This window comes from Triticum aestivum, chromosome 1A, assembly GCF_018294505.1.
Source record: "Triticum aestivum cultivar Chinese Spring chromosome 1A, IWGSC CS RefSeq v2.1, whole genome shotgun sequence".
NCBI lineage: Eukaryota > Viridiplantae > Streptophyta > Magnoliopsida > Poales > Poaceae > Triticum > Triticum aestivum.
The window spans coordinates 533,234,360-533,250,929 of NC_057794.1; the positions used below are offsets into that span (position 1 = coordinate 533,234,360).

At 46.7% G+C, this 16,570-nt stretch overlaps 1 pseudogene; it reads left to right on the top strand.

Annotated features, from left to right (window-relative positions):
- The first annotated feature begins 2,034 nt into the window (after nt 1-2,034).
- Nucleotides 2,035-3,142, top strand: LOC123178153 (peroxidase 2-like; annotated as a pseudogene).
- Nucleotides 3,143-16,570: the final 13,428 nt, after the last annotated feature.

The following is a 16,570-nucleotide window of genomic DNA, read 5'->3' on the forward strand; positions in this document are numbered from 1 at the left end:
ATGTCAACACGCCTTGTTTTGATTTTGTCAACCACTTGGAATGTGCCCTCAAAACAAAACAAAAGTTTTTCTATGCGGAAAGGAAGGTAGAATATTCTGTCTTGGTTTGTCCTTGGTGGCTAGCTAAGTTGGTTGGGCTGTGCCTCCAGCTGAACTACAGAAGTTTCTGTGCGAGAGTAGGCAGACACCACAACTTTTTTGTAGAAAGCAATACAATACAACTGAGGCACATATTTCCCTCACAAAATTAATCTCAGACACACATCACAATTTCTTAATAGGATTGGTCATGGAGATTCTAATGAGCAAATCCGTGCAAGTGAAACTAAACAACCTCACTCTTGTTGCAACCATAAAAGAGCTACCTATTCGCTGAGAAGGAAGTGAAACACTTAGTACCAGGAAGGAAATAGAGCCGAAATATACGGAGGGTGGGGCATGTTTTTGGATGGAACATGCGGAAACAGTGAATATAAGGGGATTACTTGGCCTCATACTAACATTATCAATCATATGTGAGATAGCAATTGTGGTAGGGAGTGTGTTGACACCAGTTTTTGACACAATAGAAAAGGTAATCAAGATGGCCTGAACTGAAAAATTGTCCAATATGAAAAATCTCGGTATGCTCAAAATGAACAACTTTGTTCTTTGGATCATTGCCATCCGATCTCATCTCTAGGGCCGAAAATGTGCTCAGAGTGCTGAGATTTGGCATTCAGAGTACTGTTTGGCCGATTACGCCTTCAAGACGACCTCAGATGTAAATCTACATAGATATGGATCCTCGTTGCTCATCTCACCCCTACTTTTTTGCGAGTATCTCACCACTCATTCGACACCACATCGAGTAAACCATCATCTTACAACCAATCACATACAAATTTAAACAACACGTCGTTACCTAGATGGCAAGCTTCTATGGAGTTTACTAAATGACAATCTCTAGCAAAATCGTTCAATTTACATATACTGTAATAAGTAATACTGATATTTTGATCTTCGCCAGCTGTACTACCAGTGGCTTCAACATTATTCACATCATTAGTAGCTCATTCCTTGGTTTGTTCCAGTCATAGTCGGCGGTAATGAATACAAAAGAAAAAATGAAGTGTCACATCGACAATCTCACGGTCCAACTCAAAATTCATTTTCACCATTAGAATTCTTTATGGCAAGTTGCAACTCTTTTATTCTTCTTCTTCTTCAGGGAAATGTAAAAATTAGCTTGCATTCCACACGCTAACTGCTGGCCGGTTCTCATGCGCGTTGCCATAGCCCTCGTACAGTTTAGCTTTAATGTCTCAGCTAACTAAAAACTAGCTAATGATCAGACGTGACAAATGAATTGGTCAAAGAGACGACGCAATTAAAGTGTACCATGATGCTTCCTGGAGCATACGTAAGTATACGTCTCACCTGCTAAAAGGCCAAAGTTTTGTTCATGCTACCAAGGGATTATTAGTTGACGCCCGCGTGGCCTCAAAGAAAGTGAAAATTAACGTACGCGACGTCTTCATTAACGCATCATGAAATCACGGAGTTGAAGAAGACGAAGCACACATGAAACGTTCTTCATTAACGTACGTGATGTCTCAACGACCGGAAAAACAAGCGTCCCCATCTGCCACTGGTACGGTCGATCATATCATACATTCAGAACTGCAGGAAAGAAAGAAACACTAGCTATCAATCAGCTGCTCGATCCAGCTATCACGAAATAGCTAGCTCCAGCTTATGCATATGGCCGCTTCATATAGTGAACATCTAGCTGTTTGTTACTATTTGTGTATGATATCATTACGGGCGCCCTTTGTTTACGGGGTGGGACGAGTACAGTCAACGAATTCAATGACGATCGGTGGCAACAACCCGGTGCAGTAACGTTCCAACGAAGCTAAGATAACCATTGTTAATTTTAAGCACATGCCAACATATATGTGCATATACTGTCGGACAAGCTTCCTGCTCGAGGTATATCAACATACAGGCATTCTCCACCGATCGAGCACTTCTCACACTTGATCTCTCTTCTGCTAGCTTCGAAGAAATAGAAATGGCGGCTGTTGCTGCAAAGCCAAACGTTTTGGTGGCTTGTGCCTTGCTGCTCCTCGCTGTGGGATGCCAGGCCAGCCCTTTCTGGCCACTGGAGATCGGCTACTACCACGACAAGTGCCCCCAGGCGGAGGCCGTCGTCAAGGGCGTCATGGAGAAGGCCATCTCCCAGAACCCCGGCAATGGCGCCGCCATGATCCGCATGCTCTTCCACGACTGTTTCGTCGAGGTACGGGCACTGCAAGAAACCAATTCGCAAAGATATATATATATATATGTACGTTTACAGCCCATTAGCCAGACTTGACTCCGTTCAGGGCTGTGACGCTTCCGTCCTCCTGGACCCGACTCGGTTCAGCCCCACGCCGGAGAAACTCAGCCCGCCGAACGACCCTACCCTGCGCGGCTTCAAGCTGATTGACGCCATCAAGGACGCCCTCGAGGCAGCCTGCCCAGGCGTCGTCTCCTGTGCGGACATTGTCGCCTTCGCGGTCCGTGACGCGTCCTGCATCCTCAGCAGGGGCAAGGTAAACTTCCAGATGCCGTCCGGCCGCCGCGACGGCACCTTCTCCAACGCATCCGAGCCTCTCAAGTTCCTGGCGCCGCCGACGTCCAACCTCAGCGACCTCGTCGTTAGCTTCGTCATCAAGGGCCTCAACACGGAGGACCTGGTCGTCCTCTCCGGCGCGCACACCATCGGGCGTTCCCACTGCTCGTCCTTCGTCTCCGACCGCCTCAACACCCCCTCCGACATTAACGGAGGCCTGGCCGCGTTCCTGCAGGGGCAGTGCCCGGCCGACGCGACGCCGGGCGGTAACGACCCGACGGTGATGCAGGAGTGGTGACGCCCAACAAGCTGGACAGACAGTATTACAAGAACGTGCTGTCGCACACGGTGCTCTTCACCTCCGACGCGGTGCTCATGACGTCGGCAGAGACGGCGAGAATGGTGGTGGAGAACGCCAAAATCCCCGGGTGGTGGGAGGACAGGTTCGAGAAGGCCATGGTGAAGATGGCCGGCATCGAAGTCAAGACCGGCTACCAGGGCCAGATCAGGAAGAGCTGCCGCGCAATCAACCACTACTAATAAGTGCAGTACGTATACGTAGTGCAGCAGCTGCGCACGTACGTGCATGCATGGTAAAATTTGACGATTGTTTCCTTCAACCTGCAAAGCGAGTTCATGTCGTAAAATTTCGCGATTCTTTCACTTGTTGCCTTTTTTTTCTTTTCTTTGGTTATTCCTTGGTTCAATTGTAGCCAAGCTACGGAATTGTTCGTGTATATGGGGTTGTGCATGTCTAATTGCAAATCAATGTTCCTTGTTGAAATAATAAAAGTGATGCACGCAGCTTGTTTTGATCACAGGAAGATTTTAGATGCTTCAAAAAACGTGAACAATCCATTTTTGTTCCCTCAACTTCCACTTTGGTCCCTTGACTCTCAAACCAGAGAGACAGCTCCACGAACTCACCAAACCAGTCATTTTTCGCCCTTGTGGAAAGGCGACACGGTCTCGCTACTGACTCGGCCGGTTTGGACCAATCGCTGCTCACGTGGCATTTCTCTCTCTCTCTCTCTCCCTCTTCCTCTCTCTCTCTCCTAGTCAGCAAAGGCCTTGTACAATGCAAGGTGGTTAGGGGAGGTGCTTAGAGAAATAAACCATACTTTTCTTAAACACGGGTGCTTATTTGTACTGGGTAGACGCTTAATTAGGCATCCCTCCTATAGAAATAGGCACTGATACTTCAGAAAAAGCCGGTTTATTTTTCTAAGCACCTCTCTAAACACATAACATTGTACAAGGCCTAAGTGAGGTCTGTGCCCATGCGACCAGGTCATTCCCTCTCATCTCTCCCAAACGTTACTCATGATAGGGTGATCCTAACGACACATTTCACTTGCATAAGAATAGTACGACAAGGGACTTGATAGCTCAAGATTAAGATTTACTCCTAACAACGATGGAGAGATATTGCCAGGGCCCTCTCGGTATTACGGTATCCATCATTGTCTAGCCAAACACGGAGTGATGTGACCACGGGGATGTCAGAATGCGAAAACGATAAAATAGAATAAAACCAGTAACGAGGATAACTTTGTGTAGTGATTGAGAGTTTGCTTCACGTGGATACCAATAAGTCTCACCTCAAGTTTTTGAATGTATCGTGAAGCAAAAGAAATAGCACATGGGAACAAAAAGTTTACTCGATATGAATTCGTGTGGGTGTAGGGATCAATATAGATGTCCATGGTTTCGCTATTGATCATTCACCGGAAGGAGTTTCGACTCATGTCTACACTTCACCAAACCAGTGGGGATCACAAGCTTAAGGGTCATCAATCTGTTTAGTACTAGAACAGTTAGGAGCTACACAGAAATTGGCTTGATATTTTTTGGGAATATCGAAAGAGTTTCGGAGAGGGAACCCGAAGTGCTTTGGAGAAACCGAAAGTGTTTTAGAGAAAATCAGAAAAGCTTCGGGAATCCTAGAAAGACCACCTGCAAGCAAGGAAGCTACTAGAATTTTTCGGAGCCTCCGGAGAGATGTCTAGGGCGCCATGGGCTAGCCCCAAGGCAAGGCTCATGTGGAGACGCAGCCGCATGGGCTCTATGGCCCATTAGTGGGACAGCCCTAGGCTGGGTGGCCAAGCCACCATATGGTGCAACTAGGATCCGAGGTGGGGCCCACTCCTTGATGTGCCGCTCTAGGAGGAGGCGGACCCTCCTCCAAGGTTGCCACCCCTTCTTGTGCCTATATATAGAGAAGAGAGGGGCAGCCCCCTCCAAATGCATCTCATCTTGGCGTGGAGGCTGCCCGATCTCCCTCCCTCTCTCTCTCTCTCTCCCTCTCTCTCTCTCTCCTAGTCAGCTAAGGCCTTGTACAATGCAAGGTGGTTAGGGGAGGTGCTTAGAGAAATAAACCACACTTTTCTTAAGCACGGGTGCTTATTTGTACTGGGTAGACGCTTAATTAGGCATCCCTCCTATAGAAATAGGCACTGATACTTCAGAAAAAGCTGGTTTATTTTTCTAAGCACCTCTCTAAACACATAACATTGTACAAGGCCTAAGTGAGGTTTGTGCCCATGCGACCAGGTCATTCCCTCTCATCTCTCCCAAACGTTACTCATGATAGGGTGATCCTAACGACACATTTAACTTGCATAAGAATAGTATGACAAGGGACTTGATAGCTCAAGATTAAGATTTACTCCTAACAACGATGGAGAGATATTGCCAGGGCCCTCTCGGTATTACGGTATCCATCATTGTCTAGCCAAACACGGAGTGATGTGACCACGGGGATGCCAGAATGCGAAAACGATAAAATAGAATAAAACCAGTAACGAGGATAACTTTGTGTAGTGATTGAGAGCTTGCTTCATGTGGATACCAATAAGTCTCACCTCAAGTTTTTGAATGTATCGTGAAGCAAAAGAAATAGCACATGGGAACAAAAAGTTCACTCGATATGAATTCGTGTGGGTGTAGGGATCAATATAGATGTCCATGGTTTCGCTATTGATCATTCACCGGAAGGAGTTTTGACTCATGTCTACACTTCACCAAACCAGTGGGGATCACAAGCTTAAGGGTCATCAATTTGTTCAGTACTAGAAGAGTTAGGAGCTACACAGAAATTGGCTCGAATTTTTTTTGGAATATCGAAGAGTTTCGGAGAGGGAATCCGAAGTGCTTTGGAGAAACCGAAAGTGTTTCAGAGAAAATCAGAAAAGCTTCGGGAATCCTAGAAAGACCACCTGGAAGCAAGGAAGCTACTAGAATTTTTCGGAGCCTCTGGAGAGATGTCTAGGGCGCCATGGGCTAGCCCCAAGGCAAGGCTCATGTGGAGATGCAGCTGCATGGGCTCTATGGCCCATTAGTGGGACAGCCCTAGGCTGGGTGGCCAAGCCACCATATGGTGCAACTAGGATCCGAGGTGGGGCCCACTCCTTGATGTGCGGCTCTAGGAGGAGGCGGACCCTCCTCCAAGGTTGCCACCCCTCCTTGTGCCTATATATAGAGAAGAGAGGGGCAGCCCCCTCCAAATGCATCTCATCTTGGTGTGGAGGCTGCCCGATCTCCCTCTCTCTCTCTCTCTCCCTCTCCTAGTCAGCTAAGGCCTTGTACAATGCAAGGTGGTTAGGGGAGGTGCTTAGAGAAATAAACCACACTTTTCTTAAGCACGGGTGCTTATTTGTACTGGGTAGACGCTTAATTAGGCATCCCTCCTGTAGAAATAGGCACTGATACATCAGAAAAAGTCGGTTTATTTTTCTAAGCACCTCTCTAAACACATAACATTGTACAAGGCCTAAGTGAGGTTTGTGCCCATGCGACCAGGTCATTCCCTCTCATCTCTCCCAAACGTTACTCATGATAGGGTGATCCTAACGACACATTTAGCTTGCATAAGAATAGTATGACAAGGGACTTGATAGCTCAAGATTAAGATTTACTCCTAACAACGATGGAGAGATATTGCTAGGGCCCTCTCGGTATTACGGTATCCATCATTGTCTAGCCAAACACGGAGTGATGTGACCACGGGGATGTCAGAATGCGAAAACGATAAAATAGAATAAAACCAGTAACGAGGATAACTTTGTGTAGTGATTGAGAGTTTGCTTCATGTGGATACCAATAAGTCTCACCTCAAGTTTTTGAATGTATCGTGAAGCAAAAGAAATAGCACATGGGAACAAAAAGTTCACTCGATATGAATTCGTGTGGGTGTAGGGATCAATATAGATGTCCATGGTTTCGCTATTGATCATTCACAGGAAGGAGTTTTGACTCATGTCTACACTTCACCAAACCAGTGGGGATCACAAGCTTAAGGGTCATCAATTTGTTTAGTACTATAAGAGTTAGGAGCTACACAGAAATTGGCTCGAATTTTTTTGGGAATATCGAAGAGTTTCGGAGAGGGAACCCGAAGTGCTTTGGAGAAACCAAAAGTGTTTCAGAGAAAATTAGAAAAGCTTCGGGAATCCTAGAAAGACCACCTGAAAGCAAGGAAGCTACTAGAATTTTTCGGAGCCTCTGGAGAGATGTCTTGGGCGCCATGGGCTAGCCCCAAGGCAAGGCTCATGTGGAGATGCAGCCGCATGGGCTCTATGGCCCATTAGTGGGACAGCCCTAAGCTGGGTGGCCAAGCCACCATATGGTGCAACTAGGATCCGAGGTGGGGCCCACTCTTTGATGTGCCGCTCTAGGAGGAGGCGGACCCTCCTCCAAGGTTGCCACCCCTCCTTGTGCCTATATATAGAGAAGAGAGGGGCAGCCCCCTCCAAATGCATCTCATCTTGGCGTGGAGGCTGCCCGATCTCCCTCCCTCTCTCTCTCTCCCTCTCCTAGTCAGTTAAGGCCTTGTACAATGCAAGGTGGTTAGGGGAGGTGCTTAGAGAAATAAACCACACTTTTCTTAAGCACGGGTGCTTATTTGTACTGGGTAGACGCTTAATTAGGCATCCCTCCTGTAGAAATAGGCACTGATACTTCAAAACAAGTCGGTTTATTTTTCTAAGCACCTCTCTAAACACATAACATTGTACAAGGCCTAAGTGAGGTTTGTGCCCATGCGACCAGGTCTTTCCCTCTCATCTCTCCCAAACGTTATTCATGATAGGGTGATCCTAACGACACATTTAACTTGCATAAGAATAGTACGACAAGGGACTTGATAGCTCAAGATTAAGATTTACTCCTAACAACGATGGAGAGATATTGCTAGGGCCCTCTCGGTATTACGGTATCCATCATTGTCTAGCCAAACACGGAGTGATGTGACCACGGGGATGTCAGAATGCGAAAACGATAAAATAGAATAAAACCAGTAACGTGGATAACTTTGTGTAGTGATTGAGAGTTTGCTTCACATGGATACCAATAAGTCTCACCTCAAGTTTTTGAATGTATCGTGAAGCAAAAGAAATAGCACATGGGAACAAAAAGTTCACTCGATATGAATTCGTGTGGGTGTAGGGATCAATATAGATGTCCATGGTTTCGCTATTGATCATTCACCGGAAGGAGTTTTGACTCATGTCTACACTTCACCAAACCAGTGGGGATCACAAGCTTAAGGGTCATCAATTTGTTTAGTACTAGAAGAGTTAGGAGCTACACAGAAATTGGCTCGAAATTTTTTGGGAATATCGAAGAGTTTCGGAGAGGGAACCCGAAGTGCTTTGGAGAAACCAAAAGTGTTTCAGAGAAAATCAGAAAAGCTTCGGGAATCCTAGAAAGACCACCTGGAAGCAAGGAAGCTACTAGAATTTTTCGGAGCCTCTGGAGAGATGTCTTGGGCGCCATGGGCTAGCCCCAAGGCAAGGCTCATGTGGAGATGCAGCCGCATGGGCTCTATGGCCCATTAGTGGGACAGCCCTAGGCTGGGTGGCCAAGCCACCATATGGTGCAACTAGGATCCGAGGTGGGGCCCACTCCTTGATGTGCCGCTCTAGGAGGAGGCGGACCCTCCTCCAAGGTTGCCACCCCTCCTTGTGCCTATATATAGAGAAGAGAGGGGAAGCCCCCTCCAAATGCATCTCATCTTGGCGTGGAGGCTACCCGATCTCCCTCCCTCTCTCTCTCTCTCTCCCTCTCCTAGTCAGCTAAGGCCTTGTACAATGCAAGGTGGTTAGGGGAGGTGCTTAGAGAAATAAACCACACTTTTTTTAAGCACGGGTGCTTATTTGTACTGGGTAGACGCTTAATTAGGCATCCCTCCTGTAGAAATAGGCACTGATACTTCAGAAAAAGTCGGTTTATTTTTCTAAGCACCTCTCTAAACACATAACATTGTACAAGGCCTAAGTGAGGTTTGTGCCCATGCGACCAGGTCATTCCCTCTCATCTCTCCCAAATGTTACTCATGATAGGGTGATCCTAACGACACATTTCACTTGCATAAGAATAGTATGACAAGGGACTTGATAGCTCAAGATTAAGATTTACTCCTAACAACGATGGAGAGATATTGCTAGGGCCCTCTCGGTATTACGGTATCCATCATTGTCTAGCCAAACACGGAGTGATGTGACCACGGGGATGTCAGAATGCGAAAACGATAAAATAGAATAAAACCAGTAACGAGGATAACTTTGTGTAGTGATTGAGAGTTTGCTTCATGTGGATACCAATAAGTCTCACCTCAAGTTTTTGAATGTATCGTGAAGCAAAAGAAATAGCACATGGGAACAAAAAGTTCACTCGATATGAATTCGTGTGGGTGTAGGGATCAATATAAATGTCCATGGTTTCGCTATTGATCATTCACCGGAAGGAGTTTTGACTCATGTCTACACTTCACCAAACCAGTGGGGATCACAAGCTTAAGGGTCATCAATTTGTTTAGTACTAGAAGAGTTAGGAGCTACACAGAAATTGGCTCGAAATTTTTTGGGAATATCGAAGAGTTTCGGAGAGGGAACCCGAAGTGCTTTGGAGAAACCAAAAGTGTTTCAGAGAAAATCAGAAAAGCTTCGGGAATCCTAGAAAGACCACCTGGAAGCAAGGAAGCTACTAGAATTTTTCGGAGCCTCTGGAGAGATGTCTTGGGCGCCATGGGCTAGCCCCAAGGCAAGGCTCATGTGGAGATGCAGCCGCATGGGCTCTATGGCCCATTAGTGGGACAGCCCTAGGCTGGGTGGCCAAGCCACCATATGGTGCAACTAGGATCCGAGGTGGGGCCCACTCCTTGATGTGCCGCTCTAGGAGGAGGCGGACCCTCCTCCAAGGTTGCCACCCCTCCTTGTGCCTATATATAGAGAAGAGAGGGGCAGCCCCCTCCAAATGCATCTCATCTTGGCGTGGAGGCTGCCCGATCTCCCTCCCTCTCTCTCTCTCTCTCGCTCTCCCTCTCCTAGTCAGCTAAGGCCTTGTACAATGCAAGGTGGTTAGGGGAGGTGCTTAGAGAAATAAACCACACTTTTCTTAAGCACGGGTGCTTATTTGTACTGGGTAGACGCTTAATTAGGCATCCCTCCTGTAGAAATAGGCACTGATACTTCAAAACAAGTCGGTTTATTTTTCTAAGCACCTCTCTAAACACATAACATTGTACAAGGCCTAAGTGAGGTTTGTGCCCATGCGGCCAGGTCATTCCCTCTCATCTCTCCCAAACGTTATTCATGATAGGGTGTTCCTAACGACACATTTAACTTGCATAAGAATAGTACGACAAGGGACTTGATAGCTCAAGATTAAGATTTACTCCTAACAACGATGGAGAGATATTGCTAGGGCCCTCTCGGTATTACGGTATCCATCATTGTCTAGCCAAACACAGAGTGATGTGACCACGGGGATGTCAGAATGCGAAAACGATAAAATAGAATAAAACCAGTAACGTGGATAACTTTGTGTAGTGATTGAGAGTTTGCTTCACATGGATACCAATAAGTCTCACCTCAAGTTTTTGAATGTATCGTGAAGCAAAAGAAATAGCACATGGGAACAAAAAGTTCACTCGATATGATTTCGTGTGGGTGTAGGGATCAATATAGATGTCCATGGTTTCGCTATTGATCATTCACCGGAAGGAGTTTTGACTCATGTCTACACTTCACCAAACCAGTGGGGATCACAAGCTTAAGGGTCATCAATTTCTTTAGTACTAGAAGAGTTAGGAGCTACACAGAAATTGGCTCGAAATTTTTTGGGAATATCGAAGAGTTTCGGAGAGGGAACCCGAAGTGCTTTGGAGAAACCAAAAGTGTTTCAGAGAAAATCAGAAAAGCTTCGGGAATCCTAGAAAGACCACCTGGAAGCAAGGAAGCTACTAGAATTTTTCGGAGCCTCTGGAGAGATGTCTTGGGCGCCATGGGCTAGCCCCAAGGCAAGGCTCATGTCGAGATGCAGCCGCATGGGCTCTATGGCCCATTAGTGGGACAGCCCTAGGCTGGGTGGCCAAGCCACCATATGGTGCAACTAGGATCCGAGGTGGGGCCCACTCCTTGATGTGCCGCTCTAGGAGGAGGCGGACCCTTCTCCAAGGTTGCCACCCCTCCTTGTGCCTATATATAGAGAAGAGAGGGGCAGCCCCCTCCAAATGCATCTCATCTTGGCGTGGAGGCTGCCCGATCTCCCTCCCTCTCTCTCTCTCTCCCTCTCCTAGTCAGCTAAGGCCTTGTACAATGCAAGGTTGTTAGGGGAGGTGCTTAGAGAAATAAACCACACTTTTCTTAAGCACGGGTGCTTATTTGTACTGGGTAGACGCTTAATTAGGCAGCCCTCCTGTAGAAATAGGCACTGATACTTCAAAACAAGTCGGTTTATTTTTCTAAGCACCTCTCTAAACACATAACATTGTACAAGGCCTAAGTGAGGTTTGTGCCCATGCGACCAGGTCATTCCCCCTCATCTCTCCCAAACGTTATTCATGATAGGGTGATCCTAATGACACATTTAACTTGCATAAGAATAGTACGACAAGGGACTTGATAGCTAAAGATTAAGATTTACTCCTAACAACGATGGAGAGATATTGCTAGGGCCCTCTCGGTATTACGGTATCCATCATTGTCTAGCCAAACACGGAGTGATGTGACCACGGGGATGTCAGAATGCGAAAACGATAAAATAGAATAAAACCAGTAACGTGGATAACTTTGTGTAGTGATTGAGAGTTTGCTTCACATGGATACCAATAAGTCTCACCTCAAGTTTTTGAATGTATCGTGAAGCAAAAGAAATAGCACATGGGAACAAAAAGTCCACTCGATATGAATTCGTGTGGGTGTAGGGATCAATATAGATGTCCATGGTTTCGCTATTGATCATTCACCGGAAGGAGTTTCGACTCATGTCTACACTTCACCAAACCAGTGGGGATCACAAGCTTAAGGGTCATCAATCTGTTTAGTACTAGAAGAGTTAGGAGCTACACAGAAATTGGCTCGAAATTTTTTGGGAATATCGAAAGAGTTTCGGAGAGGGAACCTGAAGTGCTTTGGAGAAACCGAAAGTGTTTCAGAGAAAATCAGAAAAGCTTCGGGAATCCTAGAAAGACCACCTGCAAGCAAGGAAGCTACTAGAATTTTTCGGAGCCTCCGAAGTGATGTCTAGGGCACCATGGGCTAGCCCCCAGGCAAGGCTCATGTGGAGACGCAGCCGCATGGGCTCTATGGCCCATTAGTGGGACAGCCCTAGGCTGGGTGGCCAAGCCACCATATGGTGCAACTAGGATCCAAGGTGGGGCCCACTCCTTGATGTGCCGCTCTAGGAGGAGGCGGACCCTCCTCCAAGGTTGCCACCCCTCCTTGTGCCAATATATAGAGAAGAGAGGGGCAGCCCCCTCCAAATGCATCTCATCTTGGCGTGGAGGCTGCCCGATCTCCCTCCCTCCCTCTCTCTCTCCCTCTCCTAGTCAGCTAAGGCCTTGTACAATGCAAGGTGGTTAGGGGAGGTGCTTAGAGAAATAAACCACACTTTTCTTAAGCATGGGTGCTTATTTGTACTGGGTAGATGCTTAATTAGGCATCCCTCCTGTAGAAATAGGCACTGATACTTTAGAAAAAGTCGGTTTATTTTTCTAAGAACCTCTCTAAACACATAACATTGTACAAGGCCTAAGTGAGGTTTGTGCCCATGCGACCAGGTCATTCCCTCTCATCTCTCCCAAACGTTACTCATGATAGGGTGATCCTAACGAAACAATTCACTTGCATAAGAATAGTATGACAAGGGACTTGATAGCTCAAGATTAAGATTTACTCCTAACAACGATGGAGAGATATTGCTAGGGCCCTCTCGGTATTACGGTATCCATCATTGTCTAGCCAAACACGGAGTGATGTGACCACGGGGATGTCAAAATGCGAAAACGATAAAATAGAATAAAACCAGTAACGAGGATAACTTTGTGTAGTGATTGAGAGTTTGCTTCACATGGATACCAATAAGTCTCACCTCAAGTTTTTGAATGTATCGTGAAGCAAAAGAAATAGCACATGGGAACAAAAAGTCCACTCGATATGAATTCGTGTGGGTGTAGGGATCAATATAGATGTCCATGGTTTCGCTATTGATCATTCACCGGAAGGAGTTTCGACTCATGTCTACACTTCACCAAACCAGTGGGGATCACAAGCTTAAGGGTCATCAATCTGTTTAGTACTAGAAGAGTTAGGAGCTACACAGAAATTGGCTCGAAATTTTTTGGGAATATCGAAAGAGTTTCGGAGAGGGAACCTGAAGTGCTTTGGAGAAACCGAAAGTGTTTCACAGAAAATCAGAAAAGCTTCGGGAATCCTAGAAAGACCACCTGCAAGCAAGGAAGCTACTAGAATTTTTCGGAGCCTCCGAAGAGATGTCTAGGGCGCCATGGGCTAGCCCCAAGGCAAGGATCATGTGGAGACGCAGCCGCATGGGCTCTATGGCCCATTAGTGGGACAGCCCTAGGCTGGGTGGCCAAGCCACCATATGGTGCAACTAGGATCCAAGGTGGGGCCCACTCCTTGATGTGCCGCTCTAGGAGGAGGCGGACCCTCCTCCAAGGTTGCCACCCCTCCTTGTGCCAATATATAGAGAAGAGAGGGGCAGCCCCCTCCAAATGCATCTCATCTTGGCGTGGAGGCTGCCCGATCTCCCTCCCTCTCTCTCTCTCTCTCCCTCTCCTAGTCAGCTAAGGCCTTGTACAATGCAAGGTGGTTAGGGGAGGTGCTTAGAGAAATAAACCACACTTTTCTTAAGCATGGGTGCTTATTTGTACTGGGTAGACGCTTAATTAGGCATCCCTCCTGTAGAAATAGGCACTGCTACTTTAGAAAAAGTCGGTTTATTTTTCTAAGAACCTCTCTAAACACATAACATTGTACAAGGCCTAAGTGAGGTTTGTGCCCATGCGACCAGGTCATTCCCTCTCATCTCTCCCAAACGTTACTCATGATAGGGTGATCCTAACGAAACAATTCACTTGCATAGGAATAGTACGACAAGGGACTTGATAGCTCAAGATTAAGATTTACTCCTAACAACGATGGAGAGATATTGCTAGGGCCCTCTCGGTATTACGGTATCCATCATTGTCTAGCCAAACACGGAGTGATGTGACCACGGGGATATCAGAATGCGAAAACGATAAAATAGAATAAAACCAGTAACGAGGATAACTTTGTGTAGTGATTGAGTGTTTGCTTCACATGGATACCAATAAGTCTCACCTCAAGTTTTTGAATGTATCGTGAAGCAAAAGAAATAGCACATGGGAACAAAAAGTCCACTCGATATGAATTCGTGTGGGTGTAGGGATCAATATAGATGTCCATGGTTTCGCTATTGATCATTCACCGGAAGGAGTTTCGACTCATGTCTACACTTCACCAAACCCGTGGGGATCACAAGCTGAAGGGTCATCAATCTGTTTAGTACTAGAAGAGTTAGGAGCTACACAGAAATTGGCTCGAAATTCTTTGGGAATATCGAAAGAGTTTCGGAGAGGGAACCAGAAGTGCTTTGGAGAAACCGAAAGTGTTTCAGAGAAAATCAGAAAAGCTTCGGGAATCCTAGAAAGACCACCTGCAAGCAAGGAAGCTACTAGAATTTTTTGGAGCCTCCGGAGAGATGTCTAGGGCACCATGGGCTAGCCCCAAGGCAAGGCTCATGTGGAGACGCAGCCGCATGGGCTCTATGGCCCATTAGTGGGACAGCCCTAGGCTGGGTGGCCAAGCCACCATATGGTGCAACTAGGATCCGAGGTGGGGCCCACTCCTTGATGTGCCGCTCTAGGAGGAGGCGGACCCTCCTCCAAGGTTTCCACCCCTCCTTGTGCCTATATATAGAGAAGAGAGGGGCAGCCCCCTCCAAATGCATCTCATCTTGGCGTGGAGGCTGCCCGATCTCCCTCCCTCTCTCTCTCTCTCCCTCTCCTAGTCAGCTAAGGCCTTGTACAATGCAAGGTGGTTAGGGGAGGTGCTTAGAGAAATAAACCACACTTTTTTTAAGCACGGGTGCTTATTTGTACTGGGTAGACGCTTAATTAGGCATCCCTCCTGTAGAAATAGGCACTGATACTTCAGAAAAATTCGGTTTATTTTTCTAAGCACCTCTCTAAACACATAACATTGTACAAGGCCTAAGTGAGGTTTGTGCCCATGCGACCAGGTCATTCCCTCTCATCTCTCCCAAACGTTACTCATGATAGGGTGATCCTAACGACACATTTCACTTGCATAAGAATAGTACGACAAGGGACTTGATAGCTCAAGATTAAGATTTACTCCTAACAACGATGGAGAGATATTGCTAGGGCCCTCTCGGTATTACGGTATCCATCATTGTCTAGCCAAACACGGAGTGATGTGACCACGGGGATGTCAGAATGCGAAAACGATAAAATAGAATAAAACCAGTAGCGAGGATAACTTTGTGTAGTGATTGAGAGTTTGCTTCACATGGATACCAATAAGTCTCACCTCAAGTTTTTGAATGTATCGTGAAGCAAAAGAAATAGCACATGGGAACAAAAAGTCCACTCGATATGAATTCGTGTGGGTGTAGGGATCAATATAGATGTCCAAGGTTTCGCTATTGATCATTCACCGGAAGGAGTTTCGACTCATGTCTACACTTCACCAAACCAGTAGGGATCACAAGCTTAAGGGTCATCAATCTGTTTAGTACTAGAAGAGTTAGGAGCTACACAGAAATTGGCTCGAAATTCTTTGGGAATATCGAAAGAGTTTTGGAGAGGGAACCCGAAGTGCTTTGGAGAAACCGAAAGTGTTTCAGAGAAAATCAGAAAAGCTTCGGGAATCCTAGAAAGACCACCTGCAAGCAAGGAAGCTACTAGAATTTTTCGGAGCCTCCGGAGAGATGTCTAGGGCGCCATGGGCTAGCCCCAAGGCAAGGCTCATGTGGAGACGCAGCCGCATGGGCTCTATGGCCCATTAGTGGGACAGCCCTAGGCTGGGTGGCCAAGCCACCATATGGTGCAACTAGGATCCGAGGTGGGGCCCACTCCTTGATGTGCCGCTCTAGGAGGAGGCGGACCCTCCTCCAAGGTTTCCACCCCTCCTTGTGCCTATATATAGAGAAGAGAGGGGCAGCCCCCTCCAAATGCATCTCATCTTGGCGTGGAGGCTGCCCGATCTCCCTCCCTCTCTCTCTCTCTCTCTCCCCCTCTCCTAGTCAGCTAAGGCCTTGTACAATGCAAGGTGGTTAGGGGAGGTGCTTAGAGAAATAAACCACACTTTTTTTAAGCAAGGGTGCTTATTTGTACCGGGTAGACGCTTAATTAGGCATCCCTCCTGTAGAAATAGGCACTGATACTTTAGAAAAAGTCGGTTTATTTTTCTAAGCACCTCTCTAAACACATAACATTGTACAAGGCCTAAGTGAGGTTTGTGCCCATGCGACCAGGTCATTCCCTCTCATCTCTCCCAAACGTTACTCATGATAGGGTGATCCTAACGACACATTTCACTTGCATAAGAATAGTACGACAAGGGACTTGATAGCTCAAGATTAAGATTTACTCCTAACAACGATGGAGAGATATTGCTAGGG